Here is a 16,931-nt window from a genome sequence, read left to right on the forward strand (position 1 = left end):
GGGCTTGATCTCGTAACTTTTTCTTTGTTTTGAGAGAGAGAGAGCACGAGGTGCTGGTACAGTTTTAAATTCTTTACAGGATCTTTCCAACTCACTTAGTAAGTGAATAATCGGTGTTAACATATATTGATAGACATTTTATATCAGTGTTGAATAAGACATCTAGCTTTTGTTGTATCACTTTGGTTACAAACTAATTCAGAGTATTTTCTTTTTCTTTTTCTTTTTCTTTTCCTTTTTTTGCAGAGTAGTTCTCATTTGGTATATTGTTTGGCAGTTAAAGTTTGGAGCTATAGACTTTTTCCCCCTGAATCATAGGGCACCCATGGGAAAAAGACCATCTCTGGTTATTTTCCATCCGGAACATGTGGGACTGGATTATTCCAGCACGTCCAAGGCTGGGACTCTGTAGTGTAGCACCAGCTTACCTAAGCCAGCAGTCTCTGCGTGAGGCTTAAGAGAATGAAGGGGAGGGTCTTCTCATCTTCTGCTTCTTTGGCTGCTTATAGATATAGTTGATCTCTCCATACCCTGTTGACTTACTTATTTATTTTAAATTTGGAGTTAAAGATGAAAATTTGTAGTTCATACAAATTTATCCTTCTTTATTCAATAAAGTGACTTGATAACTTTTTAACGTAGTTCATAATTAGGTTTTCCAGTTAACTGATCTTTTCATCTTTGCTTTTCCTTAATTTGCTTAAAGAAAATTAAAATAAATTTTGAAAAGAGATATGAGAGCCTTTTCTCAAAAGATCTAAAATAAACAGATGATGTATGTAGTGCTATTTGTACATAAATTGGTTTATCCAATGACTATAATTCAAGAGCAATTTGACTGTGCCTCTCTAATGTGTTCTTTTGATGTTTTGAGGAACTGAGACCCAGTGGCATATGTATATGGGTCAGTTGTAGCTCCTTTTATTCCTTCCTTCCATGGCCTTATTTCATTTTCCCTAGGCATGTTTATATTATTTGAAGTTTTTCTATATTTATTATCTAGTGAGTTTTTATCTAGTGAGAATTACTATCCCCTAATGCATTTGAAATATATGATTTCTAAAACTTAGGGGTAGTCTTTATATAGATTAGCTTTTCAATTCTATATCTTAAATAAAATGATAAAGTGTGAGAAAACTGAATTAGGAATTGCAAAACCTATGTTCAACTCTTACTTGTGGTTTTGGTAACTTGGTGAGACTTAACCATTCTGTACTTTAGTTTTCTAGACTGTATAATGATGGTGATGTTCATCCAAGTATTTTTCTAAAATTCCTTTCTGAGGTATGAATTCCTTAGATTCCTGAACAGAGATGGGATGGTCTAAACTTGGTTAAAACTTGGTGATTCACCTCTGTATCTATGTAGTTTTGTTTTGTTGTAAGAGGTACATTTTTATTTGTACTTTGAGTTCTATTGTTAAATTAAAAGAAGGAAAGTGTGGGTGGGCAGAAGAATTTTAAGCTGGGTAGAAGATTCCCAGGAGAGCAGAATTACTTCTTTCTGGAGGTGGAAGGGCTTGGAATGGGAGGCTTTAGGATGGCCTGGGAGCTCTTCGCACTGTACCCTGAGCGATGGCTAAAGCCTGTCTCAGTACACACCCCATCACCAGGTCTTAGTGGCCTAATCTCCCTGAGATCACTCTGGCTGGCCTATTTCTCTCCATCTCCACTGCCACAGTTCGGTGTCATCATCTTTAGCTGGAGGAAAGCTGCCTAAAGATGTCTCCATCTTGCTGCTCCTGAATCCATTCCCTGTGTCCAAACAAACAGCACAGAGAGTTGGTGCATAGGTGTCTAGACGTGGGCGTGGTAGCTCTTTCATTACTGTGAAATTCTAAGATCCTAAGTAAATGAAGTTCCAAAAGTGGGTACTTTTCTAATAATGGAATCGCTTTTCAAATGTGAAATGATATATAAAGTGTGATACTCAATTTCAGCCCAGAAATAAGTTTTTTATAGATAGGTGCTCTCTCAACACTTTTTAAAAATATATATTAAGGTGAATGTTTTTTGAAGATTTTATTTTTTTATTTGACAGAGAGAGATCAGGAGTAGGCAGAGAGGCAGGCAGAGAGAGAGAGGGGGAAGCAGGCGCCCCGCTGAGCAGGGAGCCTGAAGTGGGGCTCGATCCCAGGACCGTGAGACCATGACCTGAGTTGAAGGCAGAGTCTCAACCCGCTGAGCCACCCGGGTGCCCCTATTAAGGTGAATTTATTTACTCTTATGCCTCTTTACCTAGTTTAATTTGTAATAATTTTTTGTATATCCAAAAGCTAGTGCTGGAAAAAGAAGTAGAGGAATAGTATTAGGAGACCTGTCATTATTTACAGGCTTTCTTCTCTAAACCTGCTAAAACCTTGAACTCAGCCTCACAAAAGTCCAGTTGTCATTATTATGAGACTGTTTCCCGTAGAGAGTTGAATCCCTGTAATATAGTTAGCTAAGCAGGGTTTCAAGCTGCATTACATCAGGTTTTCACTATATTGAATCTGTCATAACTTTAAATATCCTAAAAAGGAATGAAAATTAGCCTATATATTTTTAACATCTTGGACTCCTGGATGGCTCAGTCAGTTAAGCATCTGACACTTGATTTTGGCACGGGTCATGATCTCAGGGTCTTGAGATCGAGCCCTGTGTCGGGCTTCCCACTGGGTGTGGAGTGGGCTGGAGATTCCCTCTCACCCACTCCCTTGGCCCTTCCTCTCCCCCACTAATTTTTTTAAAAGCTTTATTGAGATATTCACATACCATATACTTCACCTACTTAATATGTACAATTCGCTGATTTTTAGTACATTCCCAGAGTTGTATAATCATTACCACAGTCAATTTTAGAACATTTTCATCATTCGTCATACAAAGAAACCCATACCTATTAGCGGTCACACCCCATTTTCCACTGAGCCATGGCAGCCCTAGGCAACCACTAATCCACTTTCTTTCTTTATAGATCTGTCTCCTCAGGATATTTCACAGAAATGGAACCCTTCAATATATGGTCTTTTATGACCCACTCCTTTCACTGAGTGTAATGTTTTTAAAATCCATCCATGTTGTACCCGCACATATCAGTACATTTTTCTTTCTATTGTCTATTAAAATAACACTGCAATAACTATATCACATTTCATTTATCTGTTTGTCTGCTGATGGGCATTTGGACTGTTTCTACTTTTTGGCTATACTGAATAGTGTTCCTCTGATAGCATACAGGTTTTCATGTGAACATAGATTTTCCCTTTTTTGGTTATGCATGCATAGGAGTAGAATTGCTGCATCATAATCGATACTTCCTTCAACTTCTGAGGACCTGCTAAACTACCTTCCAAAGTGGCTATACCAGCAATATATGGGGGTATAATTTTTCCACATCTTCGCCAACCCTTGTTAATATCTGATCCTTTTGATTTTAGCTACAGTTTCTTTTATTCAGATGTAACTTACATGCCCTGAAATTCACCTTCATGAAGGGTAAAACCTTCTGGTTCTAGTATATTCACATAGTTATACAACCGTCACTAGTATCTAATTCTAGAACATTTTATCCTCCTCTACAGAAATCTTGTATCGGTTAGCAGTCACTCCCCATTTCCACGTCTCCCCCACCCCCACACCCCCAGCCCCTGGCAACTATTAACCCATAAATTTTGTGTGGCTGTAAAAAGCAAGTTCAGATTAAGTGTTTGAGGGTTGCCATAGAACATGCTTTATTTACTCAGTCACCCCGTATCTAAGCATTTAACAAAACAGTTCAACAAATGGCAGGAAGCCAGAGATAGGCAGCACATGGAAATTGAGAAAGGAAGAACTTCCAGATTGACTTGCTGCTCATATTCAGTGCCCTGACTTGTTCCACTGGCGGCCTCCAGCTCGGCGGGGACAGGGAGGGCGTGAAAGCTAGAGAAAAACAAATCTTGGAAACATATCTGTGGCTGGAGTCAGGCTTGCACAGTGGAAAGAGCAAAGACTTTGGCTCTGCCTATTCCTGGCCATGTGACCTTTAACTCATTTCCCTGAGCCTGTTCCTTTTTATCTGTGCGACTTCTGCAAGATTGTCCTTAGAATGAGTGATCTTGTAGATAAAGCACTTTATCAAGTACCTAGCCAAAGACAGGTGCTTCTAAATGGTACCCCTAGTCTTTGAGTGTGTCACCGGATGATTTCTGAACGAAGTGACCAGGAGCGACATTCGAGGAAATTAAGAAACTGGTTTAATTTAAGTCCATCTCACCTCTTTTGTCAGTGTCTTTCTTATCTCCTGAGATCTTTTTAATACTCTCTTTTCAGGCTTACCTGAATATACCCTAAGGTATATTCTGAAAAACCTATTTCCAGTGTCTCCCTAGCTTAATGTTAGGTATCATGCCCCTGCTGGCAGCTTAACTGACGTCTAAAGTAATAACTCTTAACCAAAAAATAACTGATAATGCAAAGGCCAGATTTGAATTTTACCCATCTGGCTTCAACTGTAGTAGAAACTCTAGAGTTGGCTCCCAAACCTGAATGCCTAGTGGAGGCAGCTGAGTGATGTCTGTATGCTGTAGCTGAGCCAGGAGTGAGATCCTGGGAATCATGAGGACTTTGATATGACAGGACCCTGCATACCTACCTAAGAGAACCCGAATTAAAAACTGGAAAAGCCTTGCCAAACCATCTAAGATTGATAGATTCTGGTATTGATATTTGGGGATTGTAACCCATTTTGTTCATTAGGTAGGTAAATGAGCAATTTAACTCTCCTACAGACTATACATTAAACTTTGAAAATTCTGAAGTCCTGGTTTACCTAATCTCCACTCCAGCCCCTTTAAACTAAAATATCTTTGGAAAGTGACCTGCAGAAACAGTAACCTCTCTTTTAATCTTCCCTCAGTGAGGGATTGATCAAAGAAGACAGATCATATCTCCTCTGAAAGGTAGCTGTTTCCTAGGTAACAGTAGAATAAAAGTGTTCCTGATTTACATAGAGTCAAATGATTGTAGACTCAGAAGGGACTTTAAGATTCCTAGCCAAAATTCCCTTTATTTAAAAAAACAGCCCCAATATTAAAATTATATTAGTTTTCTATTGCTGCCATAACAAATTGCCACAACCTTGGTGGCTGAAAACTGACACAAATTTATTACTGTACGGTTCAGTAGGTCAGGAGTCTGACATAGGGTCTCAGGGTGTCAGCATTCTTTTCCTGAGGTTCCAAAGAAAATTCAGCTTCCCTGCCTTTCCAGCTTCTAGAGGCCACGTTTTTTTAGCTTATAGTTGCTCTTCCTACATTATCAAAGCCAACAATTTCCAGCCAAGTCCCTCCACGGTGGAAAGACCTTTGTGATTACACGGGGCCCACCCAGATAATTTAGGATAATCTGCCTTTTTGAAGGTCAGCTAAGTACCTAACAACCTTAATCTCATCTGCAGCCTAATTCCCCTTTGTGACGTAATGTAATATATTTATGGGAATTAGAACATGGATTCTACTTACCACAGAAACATTTTTTTTTTTTTTAAGATTTTATTTATTTATTTGTAAGAGAGAGAGAGAGTGAGAGCGGGCACAGGCAGACAGAGTGGAAGGCAGAGTCAGAGGGAGAAGCAGGCTCCCTGCGGAGCAAGTAGCCCGATGTGGGACTCGATCCCAGGACGCTGGGATCATGACCTGAGCCGAAGGCAGCTGCTTAACCAACTGAGCCACCCAGGCGTCCCGAAACATTTTTTTAAAAAGAGATTTTATTTATCTATTTGACAGAGAGAAACACACAGGGAGAGGGAGCATTAGCAGGGAGAGTGAGAGAGGGAGAAGCAGGCTTCCTGACAAGCAGGGAACCCAGTGTGGGGCTCGATTCCAGGACCCTGGATCATGATCTGAGCCCAAGGCAGATTCTTAAAGACTGAGCCACCCAGGTGCCCAACAACTATTTTTTAAAATTACTTATTTTTATTTGTTTAAGAGAGTGAGTGAGCGTCCCTGGGTGCTGGGGTTGGGCAGAGAGAGGCGGAGAAGCAGACTCCCCATTGGGTAAGGAGTAGACATGGTGCTTGATCCCAGGATCCTGAGACCAGGACCTGAGCAGAAACCAAGAGTTGGAGACTTACCTGACTGAGCCACCCAGGCACCGTAAGTCTCTGACTCTTGGTCTATCTTAAGATAAACTAGAGGATGAATTTACATCACAGAAGAATTCTTCCCCTCATAAGTTTTTTTTACGTTATTTTGTATAACCATACAGGGTTACTTAGCAGACATTTACTGAGCACTGTTGTGTATGCCAGGCATTGTAACACTGTCGGTGAATCTGCCTTTGAGTTTTGGGCTTGACTATGGGAGCCAAGTGACTAACACGTTCAGTCTAGCAGGATGAGAGGCATGGGTGGTACTAAGTAAGCACATTGCTGTGGAGATGGTGTTCTAGAAGGGCTGTGGGAGCCTTCCTGGAGGAGCTGATGAGATCGGACATCGAAGCTGAGACAGGGTCAAATGCGTGCCAGCTACGGGAAGGTGATGGGGAGAGAGAGCAAAGGCAGGACGTGAGGTGGCACAGCACAGACTGAAGCCCAGAAGACTCTAAGAGGGAAGCATCCCATGTTTCAGCGACTGTCGATACTTAGTCTGGAGCAGACTAGAAGGGAAGAATGAATCTAGAGGAATAATAGAAAGTACAACAGTGGAAACATTGAAGCTTGGAAGATCAACAAGGCCCAGGTTATAAAGGATTATTGTTTGTAATAACCAGTTCGGGCTTCCCGGCAGGTTTGAACAGCAGTGATGTGCTAGGACTTGCAGTTTTTAGAAAGATCGCTCAACTGACGGTGTGGAGAATGGGTTAGAATAGTGCAAAATTAGAGACCGTGCAGTGGTTGGGGCTTTTCTAATAATCCAGGTGGCGTCACTGCTGGTGCTCCTTCCTGAGGGATTAGCTGTGGGGTTGGAGAGAAGTGGACTGGGAGTTACTGAGGGGGGAGGAATTGACTGGACCGGGTTGTAGATCAGGTGTGGGGAGAGTCCAGGATTAGCCCCAGTCGTGTGGTTTAGGCACCAGATGTAGGGGGATGCCGCTGCCGCGGGGTGGGAGTGTAGAGAGACAAGGAGCACGTCGGGGGGGAAGAGGGCGGAAGACAGTGTGGCAGTTTGGGGTCCCTTAGACATCCAAGTGGACGTGTTGGACAGGGAGTTTGTCTAGATCTTGGGACCGTGAACTTGGCTAACAATGTTGCTTTCAGAAAGCCAGAAAGGATCTTGAAAATGGCCTACTCTAACCCCTTTTTATTTTTTTATAAATTTTTTTTTAAAGATTTTATTTATTTTATTTGACAGACAGAGATCACAAGTAGGCAGAGAGGCAGGCAGAGAGAGAGAGAGGAGGAAGCAGGCTCCCTGCCGAGCAGAGAGCCCGATTTGGGGCTCCATCCCAGGACCCTGGGATCATGACCCGAGCCGAAGGCAGAGGCTTTAACCCCCTGAGCCACCCAGGCGCCCCTCTAACCCCTTTTTATTTTGTTAATGTATTTTTATTTTTTATTTTATTGATTGGTGTTTACTTACCCCATCACTGGTTTATCATAAAAGGATATGACTCAGGAACAGCCAGAGGAAAAGGATGCATAAGGCAAGGTCTGGGGAAAGAATGGGGGGAGCTTTCCACTCCCTCTCCAGGCGCACTACTCTCCCATGTCCCAGCATGTTCACCAACCTAGAAGCTACACCCCTTGATTTTTATAAACGAGGAGATTCAGGTTTCATCTGCGAAGCGCCTTGTCCGCCTCTGCAGGAGACGGGGGGAGAAGGAGGATGTGAACCCAGGGGCGGCTGATGAGCCAGATGTGTTTCCTCTGTCCCAGAGTTCCCCTTGTCCTGCTCAACAGTGAGCTTCTCCCAGTAGAATTAATAATAATGATGGTATTTCACCAACTTTTATTAACTTTCTGCTATGTGACTATTTCCCAGGCAGTAGAAATACAGAGATGATAAGACAGATCTTTCTCTAACCCTCATGGATTCCTCCTAGAGTTTAGTGGCAAAGCAGGTGTTAAGTTAAATAATGCAGTTGTCACAAGGGTGCATGGTGTGTGGAATGGAGAGAGGTTTGAGGATGGTGGGTACATCTTCAAGTTAGGTCTGGGCATTCTAACCACTAATGAAACAGTCAGGGGTGCCTGGGTGGCTCAGTTGTTAACCGTCTGCCTTCCGCTCAGGTCATGATCCCGGGGTCCTGGGATCAAGCCCCGTATTGGGCTCCCTGCTCAGCAGGGAGTCTGCTTCTCCCTCTCCCACTCCCCTGCTTGTGTTCCCTCTCTCGCTGTCTCTGTATCTGTCAAGTAAATAAAACAACAACAACAACAACAACAAAGAAACAGTGCAAAGCTTTTGCAGACAACTCAGGCAGGGTTTGATAGTTTGGGGAAACATGTCACCTACTTCAATTTTTTTTTTTTAAGATTTTATTCTTTATTTTTGAAATAGAGAACGCAAGTAGGCAGAGCGGCATGCAGAGGGAGAAGGAGAAGCAGGCTCCCTGCTGAGCAGAAAGCCCACTGTAGAACTTAATCCTGGGACCCTGGGATCATGACCTGAGCCGAAGGCAGACACTTAACCGACTGAGCCACCCGTGTCACCTACTTCTAAAGATCCTAACCTGATAGCTAGAACTGTAGAAATGTGTGCTCTGCTGTCCTCTAGCTCTTCCAGTAGACGGTGCCATTTCCAGAAGCATTGGGAATGGGATTTGTTGCAACTGAAAACATAGGAAGGGACTGCAGAATATCATAAAAAAGCAGAAAGTTGAAGAATTTTGTGTCGTCTGTGTGTTATCTGTTGCTGCATAACAAATTCTCATGAAATGTAGTAGCTAAACACAACTAATAATTATTATTCCATGGTTTCTGTGGGTCAGGAAGCTGGTTGTAGCTTAGCTTGGTGCCTCTGGCTTAAGTCTCTCACGAGATTTCGGTAAAGCTACTGGCCAGGCCTGCAGACATGTCAAGGCTTGGACTTGGGCTGAAGAATGTGCTTTCAAGCTCACTCAGATGGTTTGTAGCTGGCCTCCGTCCCTCCCTGTGTGGCTTACTTCCCAGTACCTCACCTCCTGCCTTAGACCACGACAGCTGGCTTCCCTCAGGGTAGCAGTCCAAGACAGAGCTCCCCAGTTAGAAGCCACATTTTAAGTAAAGTCTACACCCAGTATGGGCCCTTGAACTCACAACCCTGAGATCAGGAGCCAAGCTCAGATCAGGAGCCTGAGATCAGAAGTGCAAGCTCCACTGACTGAGCCGGCCAGATCATCTCAGAAGCCACTCTTTTTCTACAATGTAATTTAAAAAGTGACATTCTGGTGCAGGTGGGTGGCTCAGTCAGTTAAGTGTCCAACTCTTAGTTTTGGCTCAAGTCATGATCTTGGGGTTGTGAGATCAAGCCCCACTTCCAACTCCCCTCTTAGCCTGGAGTCTGCTTGAGGATATGCTCTCCCTGCCAGTCAGACAACTTTCTCCTTCTTATCTAGTTATTTTTTGTGATTTCAGTCATGCCCTTGTAGCTATCTAGAAAGAAGATGAAAAATACGGGGATTCCATCAGTCCAGCCTTTCACATTCTGTACAGAAACTAGTATTCTCCGTCAAGTGTCTGTAATGTGATATTTTTATATAAAGATAAATTGAGAAATGTGCACATCCAAATGTATGAGAGTGTTTCTGTGCAGTTACAGATATATACTGATACATATGTAATGAAGACTTTGGTCTTTATTTTTCTCAAGAGTATTTTGTTACTGATTTCACAGAACTCTGCTTAATGGAAGCATAAATTCAGGTAGGATGTTTAGGGACTTAGCTTTTCAGTTTTCTACTGTTAAAGTCAGACTTTCCAAAGGTAAATAATTTTCTGTGTAGTCTCCTTTGTTTTTTGGTTTTTTTCTTTTTTTTTCACTCCCCAGCTGTTGTTTGCTCATAATCCCTACAAAGAGTAGATGTCTTCTTACCTTTATTTACTTAAAATAATACTTTCTAAACACCACTCACAGAGTCAACACTGTACTTAACTAAAAGGGCTTTTTTCTCATTGCTTTGTTGTATTTTTAACAAAGTTGTTACATCCATCTAGCTCTCCAATTTTGAAAAAAGCATGCAAGTTGGCATTTGAAAAATGTAGTCATCAGATGAAAAGCAGGTAGAGGGTATAGCCAAACAATAGAATATTATTTGGCAAAAAAGAATAAAGTGCTGGGTGCCTGGGTGGCTCAGTTGGTTAAGCGTCAGATTCCTGATTTCAGCTCCTGTCATGATCTCCGGGTCCTGAGATCAAGCCCCATGTCCGGCTCTGCGCTGGGCCTGGAGTCTGTTAGGATTCTCTCTCTCCTTTCCCTCTGCCCCTTTCCCTCCTCCCGCAGGCACACTCTCTGTCTAAAAAAAAAAAAAGGATAAACTAGTGACATGTAATACAACATGAAAACCTTATGCTAAGTGAAAGAAGCCAGTCACAAAAGACTACATGTTATAAGATTCCATTTACTATGAAATGTCCAGAAGATGCCATTCCATAGAGACAGGGCTGGGGACGTTGGGGGAAATAAAGAGCATGGGTGCTAAGCAGGACAGGTTTTCTTTTTTTTACTTTGTAAAATTGATTGTGGGTTTGGTTACACAACATTGAGTCTACTAAAGCCATGGAGCTGGATGGTCACGGAAAGTGGGTGAATTGTATTTTATGTGGACTATAGCTCAGTGAAACACTTTTTAAAACAACAGTGGTCGTTTGTTTGGTGATGTGAAGACACAGTTGGTATTTAGTCATTTGTCTTCACAAATTTAAAGATTACGGGCATAACGGAATGTGACTTAACATGATTTTCTTTTGTAAACTGCAGTGAATTCAGCATGTTTCTCTGTGTTTTTCTTTTGACTCTTGAAGGTTCTGAGTTGACTCCGGGTTTTCTAAATTTTTCTTTCTCATATAATTCCACTGATGCAAAGAGAATCTCTGATGTCCGTAGCTTTTAGAGAATCACAGAATGTTAAGGGCGGGGAGGCAGGCTTGAAGGAAACGTCGACCACCCGGTTTCCGCTGGGTATTTAGGTCGCCCTCTTCCTCCACCGACAGGCCCTAGTTTTCTTTCTTTCTTTCTTTTTTTTAAGATTTTATTTATTTATTTGACAGACAGAGACCACAAGCAGGCAGAGAGGCAGGCAGAGAGAGAGAGGGGGAAGCAGGCTCCTCGCCAAGCAGAGAGCCCGACGCGGGGCTCGATCCCAGGACCCTGAGATCATGACCCGAGCCGAAGGCAGCGGCTTAACCCACTGAGCCACCCAGGCGCCCCAAATAGGCTCTATTTTTAAGTTTTGAGTTTAAGTGTATATCTTTACATTTGTTAGAGAAATAAAGTATGTGTAACTTCAGTTTATAAGAAGATCGTGTTTCTTAGAGGCCACATCAAATTTGATAGTTTTATTTATCCTAGAGAACCAAGGAATATTTTATATTTGGCAGCTGGTGAATTTATTTATTTATTTATTTATTTATTTAAGATTTTACTTATTTATTTGACAGAGAGAGAGAGAGAGAGAGAGAGAGGAAATCCAAACAGGGGAAGCGGGAGAGGGAGAAGTGGGCTTCCCGCGGAGCAGAGAGCCCGATGCGAGGCTCGATCCCAGGACCCTGAGATCATGCCTGAAGCTGAAGGCAGAGGCTTAACCCATTGAGCCACCCAGGTACCCTGGCATCTGGTGAATTTAATGTAGTTGGAATGAACTGAAAAATATGGTAAAATTTGGCTGTTTTGAGATTAGCAGTACGCTTCTAAAGGAAAAACAATATATTAATTACATTTAAACTTTGGTGGTGTTTAAAAACAACAACAACAACAAAACGACTGCGGTGCTTGTCTATAGACCTGGATGAAAAGCCTGAAAATCAGCATAATTAAATGTATGCTTCATATTTTTAGTTTTTTAATAAAATGAGTAAAAGTATAAAATATCTAAGCAGACTTATAAGAGGAAAATTGGCAATCCAATCCAGCTAGTTGACATATTACACACAATTTAGAGTATAAATCCCAGAAGTGTTTATGTGTGCTAATTGTGTCTTGGATATGAATTGAACACAGCCTGGAGCAAATTCTAGAAAGTGGTGGAACTTGAGGGAACAGCTGTGATAGGAAGGGTGCAACTTATGTGCTCATGGCATCACCTGCTTTTACAAGAGTCAGAGGACTGGAGATTGGCCTTTCACAGCCCTTGGGAGCACCCTGGGCATGAGTCTGTTACAGTCCACTTGAGTTCCCTGAAATGCTTCTTCAGATCCATTGTGTATTTGTAAAAATCTAAATATTGAGGGGTGCTTGGGTGGCTCAGTTGTTAGGTGTCTGCCTTTGACTCAGGTCATGACCCCAGGGCCCTGGGATCATGCCCCCCATCGGACTCCCTGCTCAAAGGGAAGCCTGCTTCTCCCTCTCCCACTCCCCCTGCTTGTATGCCCTTGCTGTCTGTGTCAGATAAATAAATAAAATCTTTTTAAAAATCTAAATATTGAGTTCAGGATACTCAGACAGTTTGTATCCTAAGTAACTGAGCCTGTTCTATGAAAGAAGAGAAGAAATCCTGGTCTTTGCTCAAGGCTCAAGGCTGTTTGGCTGGAGGCCGCAGCGCGGGAATCTGGAGTTGGGCTTGTTGATCTAGACCTCAGAAGGGCTCATTAAAATTTCTGATGAGTAATTAGTGCTCTGCTTCCTTACGAGCTCAGCGAGGCACACAAGCTGTAAAAGGAGCTGCTCCTTCCACTCAGCAGGCACGTCCTTCGTGGCATCTCCCAGAGACGGAAGTAAGAGTGTTGTTTTGAAGGTTACGTGGTGCTGGCCTTTGGAGTCTGCGATGGCACATGGCCACTGAAGCCTGGAGAACCGTGACTTAGCAAATCCAACTTCAGCCTTGGTTGAGTTCAGCCCCTCCCAGCACTCCTGAAACATGAAGTGATTTGTAAGACGCTGCCTGAAATCAAGTCCCGCGGTCCCATCCCTGCATCGACGCTGTAGTCACCTGCCAGTCAGCCAGTCAGAGACCAGCACTGCCACTTTCCAGGCCCTGGGTGACTGTTGTGTGTAACTGGATGTCATCCTTAGCCACGCGTTGATGAGGAGTCGGGTCACGTCCCTTAGGTGGCCGGAGCACCTTGATGGCGGCCCCAGCTCCCAACCGCAGCCCTGCGCGGCTCCCTGTGAGGGCAGAGGAATGTGCCGGGCGGGGCGGTGGTAATTGTGCCGGCATTACAGAAGGTGTCCCTTTGACCGCAGGTCAGGTCGCCAGGAAGTTGGCTCATTTTCAGATTTATCTCACTCAAAACACTAGGGCCTAGCTTGAGGAAAAAGAAGGAATACCTCCCTTTTACCACTTAAATGTGCTTAGCCAGTGATTAGAGATATTTAAATATGAGCGCTAGAGGCGTGTGGATGGCTCAGTGGGTTAAAGCCTCTGCCTTCGCCTCAGGTCATGATCCCAGGGTCCTGGGATCAAGCCCTGCATTGGGCTCTCTGCTCAGCGGGGAGCCTGCTTCCCCCTCTCTCTGCCTGCCTCTCTGCCTACTTGTGATCTCTCTCTCTCTCTCTCCCTCTGTCAAATAAGTGAATAAAATCCAATAAATAAATAAATAAATAAATAAATTTGAGCGTGCTCCTCTCCACGTTTCCGGCTCTCACCAGAATCTTGCAGCGAGGAAATGTGGGAGGAGAAAAGAGCGCAGCACAGAGAGTCTGCCATCGGAGCTACATAAACCATTATCAAAGATGATTTCTTTTTTAAAGACTGATTGATTGATAGATTGATTTTAGAGAGACAGTATGTATGAGCTGTGGGGAGGGGCAGAAGGAGAGGGAGAGAAGCAGACTCTGGGCTGAGTGGGGAACCTGACCTGGGGGCTCGATCTCATGACCCTGAGATCATCACCAGAGCTGAAACCAAGAGTCCCTCAGTCAACCGACTGAGCCACCCAGGTGCACCCTAAAAATTACTTCTGAGCCATCTTCCAAAATTATGGCCAAGTTGTGGATCAGCCTAAACAACAAGTGGTTTGAGGAATTCAGTTATGTAATGGCTCCAAGAATCATAACATAATCATAAATGAAGGCTTTTTTTCCTTTTTATTATTTTAACATTGCAGTAAAACACGTATAACATAAATTTGCAATTTTAAGTATACAGTTCAGGGCCATTAATTACATTCATAATGTTGTGTAACCATCACCACTGTTTCCAAAATCCACTCCAAGCGGAGACTGTAAGCATTAAGGAATGTCCCTGCGTCTTTCCTCCCCCAGCCCCTGGTAAGCTCAGTTCTGCTTTCTGTCTGTATGAATTTCCCTGTTGTAGATCATTCATCTCAGCAGAGTCATATACTCATTTGCTTTTTTGTGACTGGCTTCTTTCACTTAGCATGATATTTTCTTTCTTTTTTTTTTTTTTAAGATTTTATTTGTTTATTTGACAGAGAGAGATCACAAGTAGGCAGAGAGGCAGGCAGAGAGAGAGAGAGAGGGAAGCAGGCTCCCTGCTGAGCAAAGAGCCTGATGCGGGACTCGATCCCAGGACCCTGAGATCATGACCTGAGCCGAAGGCAGCGGCTTAACCCACTGAGCCATCCAGGTGCCCCTAGCATGATATTTTCAAGCTCACCCATGTTGCGGCATGTATGTACCATGTTTTGTATATCTGTTCATCTGTGATGAATATCCCTTCAACTTCTGGCTGATGGGAATGAGGCTGCAGGGCGCCTGGGTGACTCCATCAGTGGTGTGTCCGACTCTTGATTTCAGCTCAGGTCATGATCTTGCCCTGCACTCAGCAAGGAGTCTGCTTGTCCCTCTCCCTCTGTTTTCCCACCCCCCACGTTCCCTCACTCTAGCTCTAAAACAAATAAATAAATAATCTTTTTAGAAATGTGAATAGGGGCGCCTGGGTGACTCAGTGTTAATTAAGCCTCTGCCTTCGGCTCAGGTCATGATCTAGCGTCCTTGGATCAAATCCCGCATCAGGCTCTCTGCTCAGCAGAGAGTCTGCTTTCCTCTCTCTCTCTCTGCCTGCCTCTCTGCCTGCTTGTGATCTCTGTCTGTCAAATAAATAAATAAATAAAATCTTTAAAAAATAAAAAATAAAAATGTGAACAATGCTGCTGTGAACATTGGCATACGTATATCTGTTCGATATATGGCATACATATATCTGTGCCTGTATTCCTAGAAATATGCCTGTTTTAGGTATATATGTAGAAATGGAACTGCTGGATCATATGGTAATTCACATTTAATGTTCTGAGGAATTGCCAAACCGTCCCCCATAGCTGCACCATTGTACATTCCTATCAGGGATGCGTGGTGGCGGTGGGGTGGGGGTGCGGGTCCAGCTTCTCCACATCATCGCTTACTGTCGGTTTGTCTGATGATTGCCATTGTCCCGTGTCCATCTCAGCCTATTGATAGTGACGCCGTGGGCTAGAAATGCCAGGGGCCACTTACCTGAGCCTGTATTACTTGAGGCAACCCCCATAGACATTTCCCTGACCAGAGCCAAAGTTGTGGCTGGACTAGCCCTTGGGGTTCTTATTATGATTACAAGACACACCTCAGTAACAACCATAAGTAAACTTGGAAAAACAAGGTTTATAATTTACAAGTTCTAGAGGGTACGTTGCATGCCCAAGGCCACACAGCAAGATCACCTGTAAGAAAAAGAGGAGAGCAGACTGGGGTTCTGTCTTTATCGGGTCCGGGGTGGAGCGTCTCGGACTTTGTGGGTGAATTTAAAACAGAAAAGCAGAAAATAAAGCACAGAAAGGGAGAAGGGGTTGGTTAAATGGTGAATTATCTAGGTCCGCCAGGGCTTTTTATGAAAAGGGGAACTACATGGGTGGGGTGGCCTGGCCCTTCCTCTGGTTGTGTCGCTGGTAGCATATTTATCCCAGACCAGCACTTACATTATAGTCAAAAAACAAATGGTCAGGCTTACACTATAGCCATAATTATGGGTATAAACTGGTATCTTCATTGTCCATCTCATTGTGTATTTCCCTAATGGCTGGTGACGTTCAGCATCTTTCATGTGCTTATTGGCCATTTTTATATCTTCTTTAGTGATATGTCAGTTCAGGTCCTTTGCTCATTTTTGAGTTGGGTGCTTTGTTTCATTATTGTTCAGTTATAGGAGTTCTTTATGTATTCTAGATATTATGTATTCTAGATATTAATCCCTTATCAGATTTATGATTAGAAGATATTTTCTTCTAATTTTGTGGATTGTCTTTTCACTTACATCATAGTATCCTATGATGCAGAATATTTTTAATTTAGATAAAGTCAAACTTAACTAGTTTTTTTTTATTTACTGTGCTTTTCATGCTGTTTCCAAGAAATCGTTGGCAAATCCAATGTGAATAAGATAACTCCCCATTGTTTTCTTTTAAGAGTTTTATAGTTTTAACTCTTTGATCCATTTTTTTTTTTTTTTGAGAGAGAGAGAGCACACAAGTGTGAGTGGGGAGAGGGGCAGAAGGAGAGAGAATATTAAATAGGCTCCATGATTAGTGTGGAGCCTGTGGATGCAAGGCTCAATCTCACAACCCTGAGATCATGACCTGAGCCAAAATCAAGTTGGTTCCTTAACCAACTGAGCCACTCAGGCAACCCTGTCTTTGATCCATTTTGAGTTCCTTTTTGTACATGGTATATATAAGGTAAGGGTCAACTTCAGTCTTTTACATGAAAATATCCAGTTACCCCAACACTGTTGAAAACAATGTCCAGGGATGCCTGGGTGGCTCGGTCAGTTAAGTGTCTGCCTTCAGCTCAGGTCATGATCCCAAAGTACTGGGATCGGGTCCTGCATGGGGCTTCCTGCTCAGTGGGGAGCCTGCTTCTCCCTCTGCCTTGCTCCTCTTGCTTATGGTCTCTCTGACAAATA

General features: G+C 43.0%; 1 protein-coding gene across 1 annotated transcript in view; it reads left to right on the plus strand.

The window, feature by feature from the left end:
* The window catches only part of CNST (consortin, connexin sorting protein), a 108,993-nt gene that overhangs the window by 42,408 nt on the left and 49,654 nt on the right, over window positions 1-16,931 (plus strand). The window lies entirely within an intron of this gene.

The sequence above is a fragment of the Mustela lutreola genome, chromosome 14 (genome assembly GCF_030435805.1).
Source record: "Mustela lutreola isolate mMusLut2 chromosome 14, mMusLut2.pri, whole genome shotgun sequence".
NCBI lineage: Eukaryota > Metazoa > Chordata > Mammalia > Carnivora > Mustelidae > Mustela > Mustela lutreola.